Source organism: Talpa europaea, assembly GCF_964194135.1.
Source record: "Talpa europaea genome assembly, chromosome: 1".
In the NCBI taxonomy this organism is placed as follows: domain Eukaryota; kingdom Metazoa; phylum Chordata; class Mammalia; order Eulipotyphla; family Talpidae; genus Talpa; species Talpa europaea.
The window spans coordinates 118,583,027-118,602,513 of record NC_140073.1 but is presented as its reverse complement, the minus strand read 5'-3'; positions in this window follow the sequence as shown (position 1 = coordinate 118,602,513).

The window sequence follows — 19,487 nt, the reverse complement described above, 5'->3', positions numbered from 1 at the left end:
ATTGGACATGGAAGTGGCTAGAAAGACCAGTGTCTTGCCTTTAGAGCACCAGGTTTTATTTGTTCAAGATTTTGTTGCATTACAATAGGTTGGAGTATTTGTTGTTGCTTGTTAATCGTATTAGAAAGTTTTAAGAGATAGTATAGTGATATTGCACATTATTCAGACATTGGGAAATTTTTTGGACATTTTTCATCCTTAGAGGTCACTAATACTTTTTAAAGCTTTTTATATTAGGAGAATTTGCCAAACACTGAGTTCCCTACAATCAGGGTACAGGAATTTGCCTATGACACTCAGAATCACCTCAGCAAATCTTCAAATGCAATGTGAAGAAACAAGCACCTCAGTATCTGTTGCAGAGAGATTAGAACAGCCACATCCAGCTATCAGAAGCAGCACTGGTTGAGGGAATCTGTGCCTGATGGCAGCCATGGCAACTCTAAGAGATACTAGCCCTAATATTTTACTTTCCAATGCCACAGCCCTAGATGTGGGCAACATCCCACACTGCAACATCCAAGTCTGATTCTCTGTTTCTCCAAGATATCCTGGGAGCTACCTAATAATTTTAACGTTATTTTTCTGCTTAAATTAGCAATGTGGATTCCAAGGATATAAAGCCTAAGGCAAAAGCTGATATACTACTAATGTATTATTTGTGCCCTTATGAAGTTAGTATGATTGCAGCTTTTCAGCTTATTTTTAAAAAAGAAAATCTTAGCACATTTATGGTTTGTGTTTTATGTTTTTTTAATTTGTGTAGTGAATTTGTGGCAAATTTTCTCCCTTGTTTGTTCTCAATACTCTTCAAATTAATCCACATTTTTTGTTCATGCATTTCTTTCATAATTTTAAAGATACAGCCTTTAAATATCAAAATGAAAGGAAATCAAGTCCCTGACATCTGCAAGAAAGGAAAGCAGAACATAACCAGTCTGAGGTGACAAGTCATTCAGAGAAATAATAGAAAAAAAATGTTTTGTGCAAGTTGCCAGTATTTCGATGGGTGAGTAGATAAGAAAATGGATGTTAGTGGATGGAATGATGACATGAATGAGGTAATGCATGTTATGATGGTGAGTATTCCAGTAGTGGTCTTTTTTAAAAAAAAAAAAAAAAAAAAGACCTAACCATCAGAATGAGACACATATTCCAGGACAGGAATTCCCTTTCCATTCAACCTGTTTCTCATTCCTTTCCAAATAAGGTAATCAGAACCCCATTGTTTGCAGCCCATGGGAGAGTCATTCCCTCCTCTCTCAGACTTCTTCTCCACTCAGAAAAGATCCTGAGAAATAGAATGAATTTCTTTCAGTTTGGAAAACTGTTTATTTTGATTCCAGGGGAGACAGAGTTGCATAGTATTTCTTAAGTCAAGAAGTTTTAAGTGGGTGGGTTCAATAAAACTTCATTTAAAATCATATTTACACATAGGAACCCTCTGACTTTCTATAGATCAACATTAATGTAATATCAGGTGAGAGTTCACTGAGCTATAATTTTAAGATCCTTCAATGCCTTTGGCAGATAACAAATAATAGCCTATTTCAAAGCAATTCTACTTACTTGAATGAAGGAATGAACTCAAAAATACATAATTACAACTGCTAAAAAAGACTTTTAAAATGCTATCTATTACCAAGACACAGAATTAAAAGAAAGAAATCCAAAGCTAATTCTATAAAACATAACCAAAGTCAATAAAAAACTGTTCATAGTACAAAAATTAGAAAGGAGAGAACAGAGAAAGGGAAAAATAATGGAAAGAAGGAAGCAAATCCTGATTTGTCCTCACGGACTGTCTTCAGTGTTTATGGGGATAGCTTATCATCTAGTTTTGTGGTAAATATTGTTGATTGGCTTTCAGTTTTGCTATTTAGATCCTCTTTTATGTGGGAATTTTGAGATATTCACAAATACCTTCACTTCTGCCATATTCCCATGATCACTTAAATTATTTTAACTGGATTTTTGTCATTTGTAACCAGAAAAGTATTGACTTGTACATTCACCAATCTTCTATTTCATTGAACTACTACTAAGTACACTAAATCAAATAATTAAATCAAAACTGATAATCTCAAGCAAATATAGTTAAGTAACATTCCAGTTGGTTCATTCTAAATAACTGACTAAAAGTGAATGACAAACTATTTTTGTCAGCTAGATTATGGTCTTTAGTAGGTATACCTAAGTTTTTAAAGAAAGTGACAAGCAAAAGATTTGCGAGTTTCTTTACTATAAAACCCAATGCTTCGTTCTAATAAAGAAAAATTTCTGGAACACAAATTTAAATCAAGGTAAATTATTTCCATTGTTTACAGTGTTATTTTCTTTTCATCTATTGGTTAAACATAAGGAAATAAAACTGCTCTACTTTTCTCTAATGTTATTCTAGAGTCAATGCTGCAGATGAAATAGCTTCATAACAAAGAATCAGAACCTGAACCTCCTCAGGCAGAGTCCAAAACTGGTGGACTTTAATTCATGGTATATGATATTTTAGCACAAAGTGGGGGCTGATTTTGAGAAGTATTAATAGGGCCTCCCTGGTGGTGCAGGGGTTAAGACACAACCTATGAAGTTGTCCGCAGCCACTGCAGCATGAGTTCGATCTCTGGCCAGGGAGCTACACACATGGCACAACAGACCTCTTCTGACTCGCCCGCTGCTCCCCTCAGCAGTGTATTTCAGTCAATCTGTCTGTTCTGTTCCCCACTCTGTCTCTGCTGAATCCTCTCACCCCACACACCTCTGGCCTGTACCCCAGTTCTTGTATGCATAAATAAATCTTTAAAAAAAAGAAAGAAAAGTATTAATAATATTGATAAGACAATACATAATCTACTGGTTCTATTTATTAAATTATTAGTTACTTGAAATAAGAAACTCAGTTATTCTAAGGTCAAATGCTATTGTTAAGTCTATGTTTTTCCAATGGACCCAAAAGGCTACCACCTCTACTTATAAAGAGCAACTTGGATTGTGAAGAATTATAAATCTCTACCTTGTTAAAATCAGGACCATCTGAATAATATTGTTGGATAAGATTGAGATAAAATCCCTTACAGTTGGCTCATAAATTCCACTTTTATTAGTGAAAATTTTTTCGTACTTGCAGTAATTCAATTACAAAGATCATGAGATTATTTGTTCACCAAAAAGAGGAGAGGGATATATAAAAGGGAGCTTTTCAAAGATTCTAATTAAAAGAAGTTACTTACAGGCATAAGAAAAGACAAGATACTGTTCGGTCTCCATCACAGCAGAATATCTCAAAGATCCCCCCCAAACTCCACATCCCATTACATTATCTCTTGCACCTTTCTACTTTATTTGCAGTGGTGAGACACTGTATAACTTCTTGTTAACTTTGCCCTTTCACTCAACACAAAGCCTCACCTTTTGAAACATCTTTGCTGAAACTAGTGCAATAAATTGCTGCCTGTTAAGCCATAGAATCAAGATGCCTTGTGAAAAAGAAGCTCATCATTCACATTCTGTATTCAAGATGCCATATACCAGATAATTCCTATTTTTAGATATGTCCATTAAATGAAGTATGAAGGTATAATGATGGCGAGAAAGGGTTGGAACAATAGTAACTTCATAAAATCAATGACTTTATAATTTTTTGGCTATTAAAAATGAAAAACATAAATTCTAACTCTCTTAAGAAAAGTACAGAGGGAAAGCGGGCTGAATAGCAAGAAAATGATGCATTTTAACACTTAAGTTTTCTCCCATTTTACTATACTGGATGATATAAAAAAAAACTGATAGAAAACTTTTTTAAATAGTCTTCTGATATTATTAAATAAAAACTAATTTCTGCCTCACCTTTAGAACTGTCCCTAACATATATGAAGGGTTTGATTCATTACATCAATACCAATGACAGGCTTTCCTGTATGAATTTTCTTTCCTTTTTCTCCTTCCTATCTCAATGGCAGCAGCAGTCCAATCAATGTTATGTTTCATCTGCTCTTGGTAGCTCAGGCTCTTGTGCCCTCACCCTTTTCTCTCTTCTGGCTGTTTCTGTCTACTATCTACCTAAATGGTTCTAAACCTACTCCATGTTTCCCTTCTATTTGCATCCTACTTTTTGTCTTCAACACCAAGCATTTCTCATCTCAGCTCTCCAAAGTTAACAGTTGGGGAGAGAGAGAAGCCAGAAGGGCTGGGTTGCAGATTTGAGGTTTCATCACCACCCCCCCACCCCCAAAGGCAACAGGGCTGCACCTCTGGCTTAAGTGAGAATTGAAAGCTGCTGGCGTGTGCAGCATGGCAATCACCAGGGATTTCACCTGTGGTGACTTGGAATGGGATGCAGTGGCTTCTGGGATAGTATTGGAATTTGTGAGATATGGAAGAAATAGTAATTATAAGGACTGAAGGATTTGTTTGGTTGTTTTTGACGCATACTGATGCACTGAAGAGAGAAAATGACACACTCCATTCAGCCAATTAATCACTTAAGGCAAAAACTGAAAGTCAAAGTGTTTCCAGAGCAGAGTCTGTGGACAACCTCTTCTTCTATGCTCACAGGACAGACCAGGATGAAGACCAGACTTGGAAATTTAATTGTAGGAGTAAAGAACCTCCAATAAGACTTAATTCACCGCCCTTGTAAGTCTCTTATATGACCAGGGAACAGTTGGGCTGCTCCCAAGAACAGAGAATCCAGGTGGGAATATTTAAGAACATTGAACTGTCAGACTCTTCAGAACCCTCTGGGCTATTAGACCGCCCCTCATCAGAGGATAGAAGACCCCACTGCATTGCATCAAAACTATGCAGAAACCCCATATTCCCAAGACAGAAACTTCCCAACACAATGCATGAGCTCCTCAAGATCCAGTCCATTTCTCTCTCCGGGTCAAAACAAATAGCAGGGTCAAGTATGAGCATGGTTCTGCAAAGAAATGGATCATTCACTCAAAGTGCTGCAGGACATGGCTAGTAGGTACCAGGAGATTTCACTAGAGTGTTTTAAGAACGCTTGAAAATGCTGCTTCATGAGGACCCAGTCCATACAAATACAGACCTACATGTAGATGATCCCAAATGAAGTGTGGGCATCATGAATAAGAAGTATATTGGTAGAATAATTAAACTTAGAAATATTATGATGCAAATCTAGTATTTCTTTCCACTGTCTTTTCTGTAATGTTAACAAAAACGATCTGACAAATATAGCAAATAATATGTTGTTTGAAAGAATTAAAAATGAAAAAATAATAAACTGCATATAATTTTGTAATCATAAAATGTTCCTAATCTCTATCTTAATAACAATACCTTTTGATAAGTTAATATTTTATGTTTAATTACTACAAGTCTAACAATACATCCTAATTAAGGAAAACTTAAAATGACCATATGTCAGGCTCTTTTGCCTGCAACCTTGCTTAGCAGAAACTCAGACTACTTCAAGGGAGTGAAGCAGAGGAAACAGGAATCATCCAGAAACACTACATATTTGACTTAGTCTCACAGAGAATGGAATGTAACTCATAATCTAAAATCATCCAACACATTTCCAAGCCTGAATTATCCCACTGCCTCTTCAGTAGCAAAAAGCCATAAAACATCTGTTATTATGATTCAGTCCTCCTTGCCCCATTCTTGTTACTCTCACTACTGACCAAATTCTTTTAATTTGTAGTATGTGCTTATGCATAATTTTTGTCTCCTATCTTAGGTCTTCTTTTCTCACTCATGTCTCTCTTTGCTTCTGTTCCCAGATCAATGTAAACTCAATATGTCACATTCATACACTCAGTAAGGTAGAATGGATTGGTTAGTGTCATCTTTATTTGAGCAATTTTTGTACTCACTATCTTATCCATGATAGGCTAGCTCTTGTAACAAATGATCACCTCTTGTCTGATTAGCTTTTGAGAAAAAGGTTATATGATTGGTGGTTGATGACTAATTAGTTCATTGATGAGTATATTAGCTAGATTAACCCTCACTGCTATAATAAATACCCCCATATTTTTAGCAACTAGGCATAATAAAATATGGTTTTGCCTTAAATGAAAGTCCAATCTTTTTTTCTGTCTGCCAACTTTCTTCCATGAAATTATGTAAGAATGCAATACCCTCCTTCAAAGATGCCCTGGGTGATAGAGTCAGAAAGTTAATTGAGATACAAATCCCATTATTACCATTATCTAGGCAGAAAGTCTTTAAGATTCTCTGATTAAAGCTGGAGAAGGCGCAAAAAAGTGAAGAAGCCCCAGCCAGCTCCAAGTTTCCACTCACACTGGCCAGAACCAGTCACACGGCCACACCTAGATGAAAAAGGTAACACCAACTGGGAAGCTTCCCTAGCAACAAACCCACACCACGGATGGGCAAAATGAATTTTTAGTGAATTATTGGTCATATCTATTTAAACCTTTTTCAGTTTCTTTGTGATATTATTTGCTCATTAATTTTTTCCTTGTTTTCCAGTGAAGAAGAAAGCTCCCAGAGCACAGTTTAAGTAACTTGAAGAAGATAGTTCTTATCTGGAACTAGTATTCTGGAGACACCATTAAAATGAGTTGTCAGCATGGTATTGGAACAAGAACAGACATACAGACCAATGGAATCGAATAGAAAATCCAGAAATAAACCCACAGATTTATGGTCAACTAATCTTTGACAAAGGAGCAAAGACTATGCATTGGAGCAAAGAAAATTTGTTCAATAAATGGTGCTGGGAAAACTGGGTCGCTACATGCAAAAGAATGAAGCTTGACCACTACCTCACACCATACACAAAAATCAACTCAAAATGGATTAAAGAACTAGACATAAGACCTGAAACCATAAAATATATAGAAGGGAAATATAGGCAAAACACTACGTGATTTGCACATCAAAGACATCTTTACAGACACATCACCCAAAGCAGTGATAGTGAAGGCAAAGATAAACAGCTGGGACTACATCAAATTAAAGAGCTTCTGTACAGCAAAAGAGACAATAACAAAAACAAAGAGAAACCCCACCAACTGGGAGAACATTTTTGCACACAACACTAATGATAAAGGACTGATCACAAAAATCTGCAAAGAGCTGATGAGACTCAGCAACAACAAAGAAAATAACCCAGTCAAAAAATGGGCAGAAGAGCTAAAAAGAAACTTCTCTGAAGAGGAAATGCAAATGGCCAACAGGCATATGAAAAAATGTTCAACATCACTTGTCATCAGGGAAATGCAAATCAAAACTACCATGAGATACCATCTTACACCAGTGAGAATGGCACATATTAAAAAAACTAGCAACAACAAATGTTGGCGAGGGTGTGGAGAAAAAGGAACTCTTCTGCACTGCTGGTGGGAGTGCAAACTGGTCCAACCACTATGGAGAGCTGTGTGGAGATTTCTGGACCTACTAAACATAGAGCTTCCATATGATCCAGCAATTCCACTCCTAGGTCTTTACCCAAATGACACAGAAACATCCATTCCAAAGAACACCTGCACCCCTATGTTTATAGCAGCACTGTTTACAATAGCTAAGCTTTGGAAACAGCCCAAATGCCCAAAAATAGATGACTGGATCAAGAAGATGTGTTACATATATACCATGGAATATTACTCAGCATTCAAAAAAGATAAACACATGCAATTTGCAGCAACATGGATGGCGCTGGAAGGGATCATGCTCAGCGAAATAAGCCAAAAAGAAAAAGAAAAATACCGGATGGTCTCACTCATAGCAGGAATCTAGAAAACTTAAATAAGGGACCAGGAAAATGAATAACTATAAGAAAGTGAAAATCAAAATCAACAAAAAACTATGAACCAGAGACACTTTTTGGTGGGTGAGGGGCGGGAGGGGAGGGATTGGGGTCAGAATGGGGGGGGGGGCTGCAATTGTATGGGGAATATAAAAATAAAATTTATTATTTAAAAATAAATAAATAAAATAAAAATAAATAAATAAATAAAATGAGTTGTCAGGGCAAAGCAAAATGGTTTGGTGTAATTAGGAAAAGACTAAACTAAAACTGGTGGGGGGTTTTGCATTAAATGTTAATTTCACCTTCACCTTGTTATGTGCCATGGGGAGTGACACAGTTTACCAATCAGAATCATCTGAGGAAACAGTGTATCAAATGACCCAGTGCTAACTCACCCCAAATTCCTTATCCGGATGCTACTATAACAGGACTGCCAGACCAGAATGCTTGCAGAAACCAAGGAGAGTGTAATTTGAAAGAACCCCATAGGTGATTTAGATAAACCCATTACCACTCTACCACACCCATTACAGTTTAGAGTTATTGGGCTAAGTAATACCTCAAATGGCAATTCAATTCAGAAGTAGCTTACGAGTTTCCTTGATAATTGTGTACATACTAAATGTTCCTTAGAAAATCATTGTGAACTATATTTAAAGACTTCTACAATTCAATAAAAAAAGAAAGCAAATGGCCAGAGAAAATATCAATGCCCAATAAATACAAAAAATCAAAATATCAATAACCAATAAATATGTGCGATGATAAACCTCACATGTAACTAGAAATTTAAACAATGTGAAATGCAACCATGTATGTATCTTCCCACAATTAAGAAGTTTGATAATAAATATCAAGGATGTAGAAAGCAATGTTGCACTACCTATTAAAATATTAAATGTGTACAGGAAATGACTTAGTCATTTCCACTTCATAGAGCATAAAAAAATGCACGTGCGAAAGGACACACACATGTGCAAACACATACATGCACAGATCCCTATTACAATACAATTTATAAAAATGAGTTTAGAAAACATCTAACCTCTGGTCATAACAGTATGAATAGAACTTTAAAATTCATTACTAACCGAGGAAAGAAAACATTAAACACTATAACAATTATGTGAATAATGTGAAGGTTTTTTGGTTTTTTTAAGATTTATTTATGCATACAAGAACTGAGGTACAGGCCAGAGGTGCAAGGGGTGAGAGGATTCACCAGAGACAGAGTGGGGAGCAGAACAGGCAGACTGACAGAAATACATTGCTGAGGGGAGCAGCAGGCAAGTCAGGAGAGGTCTGCTGCGCCATGTGGGTAGCTCCCTGGCTGGGGATTGAACTCGTGCTGCTGTGGATGCGGACAACTTCATAGGTTGCGTCTTAACCCCTTGCGCCACCACGGAGGCCCTGAATAATGTGTTTTGAAATCATAAAAGAATCATTCATATTTCCACTATATTCTATATACATATGTAAGGTGTCAGTAAAATCTGGAAGATCTCTGGGGAGCAGGAGGAAAGCACAATGAGATCCAAAAGAACTTAATTCTTCCCTAAAGAGCTTTACTCCTTTAAAAAGGACAATGTACTCATGCAGTATATCTATAATTTATTTTTTGAAAGATGAAGATGAAAATTAATTATTTGGAGATTTCTGCCCTGCTCACCCTACCTTCTCAAAAATTTATCATACCCACATCTCCTGCTAAAAGCATTTGTCCATTCAGTGAGCACCTGTTGTATACTAGACTATATTCAATCTGGACAAGGGACTCAGCCTCATGAGCAAGTGCTCCCTGCACTTCTCCACCTACTTGCTCTTCCTACTCCCTCATTATTTCAGAGCCCCCTTATCCCTAGAACTTTGACTTGTATGTAAGTGGCTGGCCACTGAAATGTCTCCAGGATGCACATTTTGAAGGAATGTCGGGTAGTGGACACAAGAATGAGTTCTGGAGTTCAGACTGCAGGAGTTCAAATACCAGCTCTGCTATATCTTTGATGATTTAGGCATGTATTTTACTTTTTAGCACCTCAATTTTTTCATCTGTAAAATGGTAAGGAATCTCTCCCATATCATACAGTTGTGAAGATGAATGAGTTAGAACATGAAAAAAGCATAGGATAGTAGCTGCTACACACTAAACTCCTGACAAGTAATAAGATATTATCAGTATTTCAAGAACCAGCCAACTAACCGGTGTCTCCAGTCAAATTTTTGAGGAAGATTCAATGAGATCAGCTCAATTAAGGGTTTTATTCCTCTTTATCATGTGTGGCCATAGGATTATCCTTTACCACGAACCAAGGACTTAACATGTCATGACTTTGGCCAACCTCAGCTACCCTCCTCAATTTCACCTTGGGCCATTTATTAAAAGTAATTTAGATTTTAAAAAAGAGGAAAAATTGCACTCTGTCACTTGTAAGACTTGGCTATTGTTCCTGTAGGTCATATCCCCTCTCTTTAAAAACAAAACCAAACCCTATTTCAATGGGTTCCTTTTCATGTAAGCAAAGAATCTAGAGTAGAGTGTCTCCCTCAAGTAAATGGATCATACTCAAAATATCCTCATATATATATATATATATATATATATATATATGATGCTAAATAGAAATGAAGAGCAAAGACCAAGGTCCTTTTTCACAGCTCACAAGAAAAAAGACTCTCTGGATGACAGTTCAGAAAGTTAACTCAGATGCAAATCCCAGCACCTTTTGTATGAGAATCTATTTCATTACCTTTCAAATTCTATTCTCTATCCATTAAATTGAGCCCTGAAGGGACTTTAATTTTGTACTACCTTATTAGTTATAATGTTAACCTGAAAGTCAAAACTATACTTTGTTTTTAAGTCTTTCATGATTGTAATTTTCCAGAAATTTAAATGGTGTTTCCTCTTAGCCTGATACAGTGAATTGTTGTCCATTTTCTATGATGATGGGAAGGATTTGGGCATCCCGTAACTGTTCACACATACACTTAACCTGCTCCACAGCAACTTTGCTCACACTGAGACAGTAAAACTGCTTCTCCCTGGAGTCAGCGATTGGCAGCCTGTCTGCCTCAAGGACATTGTCTGTCTTTTTTAACTCAATCATCTCAGCACCACGCCAGCGTCCTGCATAGACAGATGCTTCATAAATGCTTTTGAATCGACTGAGATAGCCAGAAAATGCAAGGTCTTCCCTCCCCACTTCACCTCCTCCCTTAAAGCAGGGTAAATCAGCAGGAATTCTTTGGGAAAGGAAACAATTAAGACAGAACTTTAAATGCTGAGCCTCGCACTTAAAAATACAAATGAAATTTTCTGAGAAGGCTTACAAAAATCTACGTGTATTCAGATAATCCTGCTAGGAAATATTACTGGTGACAAGTTGAGCACAATTGCATTTCCTACAGGTTCCCAGAAATATTTCATCCATCTCAGTGTAATAGCCAGAAATCAAAAAGAGGGTGGAGAATTAATACTGCAGACTTTTAAGGACTTAATAAAACATTTATAGACTATCTCAGGCTTATAATAAAAGTTATTCCACTTTGGTTGGTGTGACCTCCAGAGGACACCAACATTCTATTACATCCCAAAATTCTATGAAGTTATTAGTTATCTCCTACAGGAAACCATCCTCTATTGACAAGAGATAGGATGGATGGTCCGATTACTGAGATAATCCCATAAATTTCAAATTGAAAGTTCTGTTGGAGTCAGTTACCCAAATCAGACTTTTCAAGTTTGTTTTCATAGGACTGTCAAAATGATAGCTAATATTGATGAATTACATGGGCACATCAAAAATCAGCTTCACTCTCATCTTGCAGTAATGCAACTATGCATTGCAGAAGGAAACTGATGAAAAAGAAATAGTGTGCTTCTTTTCACAAGTATTGTTCTCCTCTATGTCTACCTTTTAGAAATGTCTACAAGCTAATGAAATGCAAGTATGGATTAAAACCCTAACATATGAATGTTGCTTCTCTAAAATAAAATAAATTATGTTTAAAATATTGTTTCCAAATATCTGAAAAGTTTTGAAACATAGGCTCAAATTTTCAAATACAGTTAAATTTACACACATATATTTATACTGTTAGATATATAAAGGAAAGTCTTGGTATGTAATTTTGCATGGAACAGAGGAGTAAAAATAAGGCAAATTGCGCCATCTGTTGGCTATATTTGGGAACAGACTCTAATTTTAAGGTAAGGGAAGTAGAAAAAATTTGAAAGCTACCTAAAAAGGTTAGAAAAAAGCAACCTCCAGCAGATGAAAAATGTAAGTATATCCCATGTCAAAACCTGGAAGGTACACTAGAAAACACTTGCTATCCTAGGAATAATGGAGTTTGGCTGCATTTCATCTTACCAAGTGCTTCTCTGTACTGCTATGGCATATTGAAAGAAAACAATAAAACTCCTATCAGTGTCTGCTCCCGCCTAAATCAGTGTCTGCTCCAGAATCCACAAAAAATACTCAACTTTGACGTTAGAAAAATCCAAAGGTCGGGCCTACCCGGTGGCGCAGCGGTAGAGCGCTGGGTTGCGAAACTGCCCGCAGCCTCTGCACCGCCAGTTCGATCCCCCGCCACCAAGAGAGAGGGACCCACTTGGCGCGCAGACCTGTCCTGCCGCCCGCTGCTCTCCTCAGCAGTGTACTTGGTCAGTCTGCCTGTTCTGCTCTCTGCTCTGACTCTGGTGGATTCTCTCACCCTCCCGCGCTTCTGACTGTACCCAGTGCTTGTATAAATAAATAAATAAATCTTTAAAAAGAAAAGAAAAATCCAAAGGTCATTCATAGAAACAGGCTTACTGGGCTGACAGCATTCTCAGTTCCTACTTTGGAAAAAGTTCATGAATCAGCAAATGTATAAATTGTTTTGGCAGCCTTATGCTGAATAACATGGAAGAAAATTGAATACAATTTAATTTAAAAAAAAAAGAGTCTCCAGATTTGGAGTTGGGAACTGACTTTCAGAGTCATTTTTCCCAAAGTTTTAATCTGGCACTCCTAAAAGAAAGAATATTTCCATATTTATAGCCTTCAAGCAGTATCATTCCTTTTATACTCAAAACGTATAAAGTTGCCCTATATTCTTCTTGCTGAGTAGTAGTATTTTCAAGGCCTACTTTTTACTTTTCTTTTCACTGCTAAATAAGACAATAGAGGAATTTCACTACCTCAAGATGCTCGAAAACTACCTGTTACTAATATTTACTCTCTCATTTTTTTCTAATTTGTTCAATAGCTGTTACATTTAAAACATCCTGTTTCCTGTCCTACATTAAATCATGCCTTGAAAAATTCAATTACAAGCTCATGTGAAGGATTTGAACTTGGGTTTTGTTGTTTATGATGCCACTGCTATTCATCGACTATACCGCATTCAATACAGGAAACATATTACTGTTTACTCAGAAATTGTGTCTGGTGAAGCTTTGGCTTAGTGTAAGATTGTGGCTTATCTGTAAAATCTTCTTCCTTCCTAGCATATTTTTCACATTGTGAACCTGAATCATTTTTCTATTCCATTATGAAGTACTAAAGTAACTTGTATCTTGTTGCAAAGTAGAAAATCAACTTATCTTTTGATGGAGCCCAAGTTTTGTATTGAATGTAAACTATTACATGCAATTTCCCAAATGCATGTGACTATGCAGGGCAAATGTTCTCTTAAGCGGTTCTTTTCAAGGTGATTTAAAAAAAAAAAAGCAAGTTATATTTAACGATTACTTTTGGGGGAAGGTGAAGTTTTCACTTACTATTTCCTTCCCAGCACTGACATTTTCTTGCTTTTTGTGTTTATGACTTGAAATCTCCCCATTATTTCAACAGGTGTTTGAGCAAACAATTCAATCCAACAATTTGATAACTGTTACTAAATATCTGCATGCCAGGAGTTTACACAGCAATAAAGAAAATGCAGGGCCTCCCCGGTGGCGCAGCGGTTGAGCGCTGGGTTGCGAAGCCACGCGGCCTCTGCGGCGTCAGTTCGATCCCCGGCTGCTCCCCGGCCTCCGGAGGAGGGTCCCACATGGCGTGCAGGCCTCTCCTGCCGCCCGCTGCTCCCCTCAGCAGTGTACTTCGGTCCTTCTGCCTGCTCTGCTCCCCGCTCTGGCTCTGGTGAATTCTCTCACCCTCCCGCACTTCTGACTGTACCCAGTGCATGTATAAACAAAAACAAACAAACAAAACCAGCAAACAAATAAATAAAGCATGCCTCTATTAAAAAAAAAAAAAAAAAAAAAAAAAAAAAAAAAAAAAAAAAAAAAGAAAATGCAAAAACAGTATTACCACACAAAAGAGTAAGAACAAAAGCAGAGATATCCTGAGGGCAAAGGCCTCTGCCAGCAGCCTTTAGTGGCTGAGAAAGACCTCAGGAAGCTGGTGAATTGAGAGGGGCTGGCTCCTCTCAAAATGTAGAATATAGTTTCTAAATCAAGCACCCGAAGTTACCTATACCCTCATGGGAAAATGTCCAGCCAAACAGGGTCAGCCCAAAGCAGGGCAGCTGAGGCCCAAAAGTTTAGACACAGCTCTAAGGCACCTTCTGGTGGGGACCCGTAGGAAAGGGGCAGATGAAGCCAGACAAGTCTGGAAGTAAAAGAGCAAAATCAAAATCATGATAAAACTGCCGTTGTTAACCTCCCATGGGTCTCTCAACCATATCTGTTTCAAGTACTTTCTTACATGTCCCCAAGTCCCTAGTACAAGTCCAAGACTGAGAAGCAACCGCAGCTTCTTCACATGTCTCTCTGCACATGTGCCTCCTCCAGGTCTCTTTCATGCATCCTTCCTTCCTTCCTTCTCCCAGTCTCCTCTCTAGATTTGTTATAGGACAGGGAGAGGGGCAGCCCAAAACCCCGCAAACCTGCCTATTCTAAATGGGTTCTGCCATCCGCCGCATCAACACAAAACATAGGAGACTTTAATGAAAAGGAACTTTAATAAAACTAGGAAACAATACAGGTAAGGCAAAGAGTCTAGTTTCTAAAAGAAGCACCCAAAGTTACCCGTCCCCTCGTGGGTAAAAGTCCATCCATATGGGATCGGCCCAGAACAAGGCCCCAAAGCCTGCTACAAGTCTAAAGCATCTTCCAGTGGGGACCCACAGAAAAGGGTCACAAACAACCGGACAAGCCCGGAAGGAAAAGAGCAAAATCAACATCAAGATAAAAGCTGCCATTGTCACCTCCCCACGGGTCTCACCCACATCTGTGTCACCCAGTCCACGACCAAAAGACAAGCACAGTTTCTTCACATGTCTCTAGGCTCCATGCGCCTCCTCCAGGTCTCCTGGCTCCATCCTGCTTCCTTCCTCAGTCTCTTCTGCAGCTTCTCCTCTTCCTGCTCAGCTCCACCCTCCCTTGGGTGGGGCAGGGAACCTCCCCCTTTCCTGGGGACCACCCTGTTACAATCCCCCCTTTTTAATTTTTATTCCACCATATCTATGGTGGCACAGATCTCATGGTGTAATCTTAGGAGACAGTCTTTTTTCAGGGTTACAATGTGTGTAAGAGAAGCAACAATTAGTCAGCAGCATTGTCCATGAATGTCCAGTATGACAGTTTCATTACTTAAAAATAGTCCATTATCCAAGCCAAAAGAAAAAAAGTTGGAGCATTGGCTAAAACAAGATAGCAAATATATCAAAATCACAGGGAAAAAATGTTAAAATGGTTCAACTTATGCAAAAACGAATTCTCTCAACCTTGATCCCAAACTTTAACAGCATAGCAAAAATTTGCAAATTAAATTTACTTTTAAACCATTTTTCCTATTTTTGCATAAAATCACAGGGCAGAAAATAACTAACAGCAATTTTTAGCTGGCTTTGTTGAAATACTCCACACAGGATCAGAGCGAACCGGTGGCATCCAGTCGATGTATGCTTCAGGTATAAAGTTGGTCTTATCAGACTCCACCTGGGCTTTCCTCTTCTCGAGGGTACCAGGGCATTTTCGTTGGCCGGGTTGTCCAGTCCTGCCAATGGAGGCAAGCTTCCTCACCTTCTTTGGAGGTCTCTGGAACCCTACAAACAAGGCAAACAGGTTCTCCTCTTCTTGGTTCAGCTCTGTTTCAACTTTCTGGAAGAACTCCACACAAAGCCACACAATGAAACTTATGTCCAATTTTTTTCAGTTTAAACAAAATCCCTATGGAAGTTATACAAAAACAGACTCTGAGATAAGTAGTAAAAGATTACTACCACTATTTTTACGCTGTGTTGGTATCAAGGGGAGAGAAAATGCAACCACAAGTTAGCTTTGTTGGAAAAAAAATTACAACCTTGCTGCAGATCCTGGTCACCAAAACAAGAAAACTTTGTGGATTTAGAGCAAAATGCAAAAAAATCATCAGTATTATTATGTCAAGGAAAACTTAGTAAATATGAGGTGTATTTCCAAGTCCATTCAGTCCTTAGTAGAAAAGTTTTACTCTCAACAGTTCCATCAATAGGAATCTTTTGAGACCTTTTCTCCCTATATTTTCAGAAACAATTCCTGTAGATATGAAACAATTGAATTATACAATATTACAAGGTGACAATCATCATTGACAATTTACATACATACCAGATACTGAGGGTTTTTTTTTCTTTCTTTTTTTTTTATATACACATTTTAGAAAACTACTGTTAACATTTTGTACATACCAAAGTTTTACCATTTTCCCAAGTGACAATGCTTCCCTTCCAGTTTTACTCCATTAGGTAAAAGCCAAATAGAACAAATTCATCTAATGCCTTCCCAGGAGGAAAGGGAGAAACTTTGTGGAGTGTCTCAGGAGCTCTACTGAGGTTCCACAAAATTTCCTTGCATCAGTCAAATGACAGGCTACCAAATTTGTACTTGAATTTAGATTTTTGGGAAGCTTTGCCATAAATATCAGAAAATTAACAGAAACAACAATATTCAATGTCTATGAAGGCACCAGCTTAGTTCAGTAGCACAATGTTGACAATCAAACCATAACTTTTAGTTTTTCTCATAACTGGAGACTCTTTTTTTTTTTTTTCAATGTCTATGGGCACCATGTATACCAATTTGTCAATCACTGAGGTCAAGACAGTTAGACACAAGGACATACAGACATACAACATATAGACAAAGACAGGTTTTTTTTTTTTTTATGCCACGTAGAATATGTTATGTAAGTGCAGTTTTACTCCATAGGCTCAGGGAAAAAAATGTCAAAGTCCAAAAAAAAAAGTGGAGTGTTGCTGGCAGAAAAATTTCCAGTTGTCATCCTACAAACCTAAGACTTTGGAAATAGGAAGGAAAAGTTTTATTAATCACAAGAGTTACACGACCTTGTTTATCACATTAGGGTTTTCAGTGTTGAAGACTTTTTGTTAGAAGTCAATCCTGGGGTATTCTGTACAGCAACTGAAAGAGCAAAAGTAACAGTTAACTTTTAAGCAAAAGGAGTCATGTCTTGTTAGCCACCAAGCAGGCACCCCTTGGGTTTCCTGGAATAGAACCTGAAAAAGCAAAATCAAATTATCAGTAATTAACTTTCAATTAAAAGGAATAATCTCCTTACTTCTGTTAGCCACTCTGGGACAGAAGCTGAAAGAGCAGATTCAACATCTAAGCACAGATGACACCTCCCCCACACTAGGGAGGGACAACAACAACACAGGTATGAAAACCCGGCACAGTTAGTTACATGATGCACCCTAAAGAGTGCTTTCCATAACAGACCTTCCTCAGTAGGAAGCAGAAACTTAGAATCTTGTCTTACACCAGCAATTGAACAAATCCAGTATTCAAAATGGCAAACATGCCCAAAACAAATTGTGTAGACAAAATTCACAGTAGCAAATCCTTTCAGACTTAGACAAAATCTTGTTAATTTTTCTGATCCAGACTGCAAAAATTCAAGTTATCTCCAAGAATCCATCAAGGATACCAGCAATTACCAGTTACTGCTTAAGGGTACTCTGCACTTAACACCCAGGCATACATTTGCTAATTTAAACACCACTGCTCCACAATTGGCTTGCAAAACCCGTTGGACACAGGGCAGGAAGTAGTCAAAGACAAAGCAACATATTAAAGAAGAACCATTATTGCCTTTAGAAATGCTAATGAGACAGCAGAGATTGCAAAAAGAAAGAAAAAAAAAGTTCCAAAGTCCTAGCAACAAGAAAGAGCACACCAAGTGGCCTCAGACGCCATCTTTGATCTGGCCACATGGTCCTACGTACTGCCTAATCTTTTGAGTAAAACTGGCACAGAACAATTTCCACAAAATCAAATGTCTTAGCAAGTCACTACAAACAAATTACATACAGACACACAGATCTTCACAAAGCCCAAGCCAGTTTTTCAACAGCAAATCGACATATGAAACAAACACACTAGAGAAACCAAAAATCACATTTGCGCTTATGGTAGCCAGTGCCATAGGGAAGCCCAATTTCCCCATGGGACTGACTAACCACGGATGGCTCTATCCTAAATCACGTTGGACGCCAAATCTGTTATAGGACAGGGAGAGGGGCAGCCCAAAACCCCGCAAACCTGCCTATTCTAAATGGGTTCTGCCATCCGCCGCATCAACACAAAACATAGGAGACTTTAATGAAAAGGAACTTTAATAAAACTAGGAAACAATACAGGTAAGGCAAAGAGTCTAGTTTCTAAATGAAGCACCCAAAGTTACCCGTCCCCTCGTGGGTAAAAGTCCATCCATATGGGATCGGCCCAGAACAAGGCCCCAAAGCCTGCCACAAGTCTAAAGCATCTTCCAGTGGGGACCCACAGAAAAGGGTCACAAACAACCGGACAAGCCCGGAAGGAAAAGAGCAAAATCAACATCAAGATAAAAGCTGCCATTGTCACCTCCCCACGGGTCTCACCCACATCTGTGTCACCCAGTCCACGACCAAAAGACAAGCACAGTTTCTTCACATGTCTCTAGGCTCCATGCGCCTCCTCCAGGTCTCCTGGCTCCATCCTGCTTCCTTCCTCAGTCTCTTCTGCAGCTTCTCCTCTTCCTGCTCAGCTCCACCCTCCCTTGGGTGGGGCAGGGAACCTCCCCCTTTCCTGGGGACCACCCTGTTACAGATTCTCCTCCTCACTGCTGAGCTCCACCCTTCCTTGGGAGGGGCAGGAAACCTGGAACCTCCCCTTTCCCTAGGTACCACACTGTTACACCATGAAGTGAAATTTAGTGTGATAAAAACAGCATCAGACAGAGCAGTATAGGTAAATGCCTGTGCAGATAGTTAGCAAAAAGGAAAACAAAACCTAGCTTTACTTTCTAACTGGAATAATCTGTAGGCAGTTTGGATAGCAGGGCTGTAACCTTGTTAATGACTTTTATTTCCTAAAGGAAAATAGGTAATTAGGTGTTCTTTTGTTTTTATTAGGATAGACAAGATTGGGAATTCCTGCATTTATTTTCATAGGAAGTTTCACCTTATTCTCAGCTTGTGACATCTTGTGCTATTGCAACTGAGATTTAATGATGAGGAAATGAATAGAAACATGGGCTAAACACTTTTGGAAATAAATGCATGTACTTTAGTGTCACTGAGTGATTGGAAGATATGACAGTTTGGACCCCACGGTTACACTGCATGACATATATTGGCAGCATTCCATGATCATGAAATCTGCATCTCATTTCCACCAACTTTCCCTCTGAGTGTGAAGGTAGAGTGCAGAAGTATATTATATCACATATATGTGTATTTTACTCTTTTAGTAGGAAAATTTCAAACA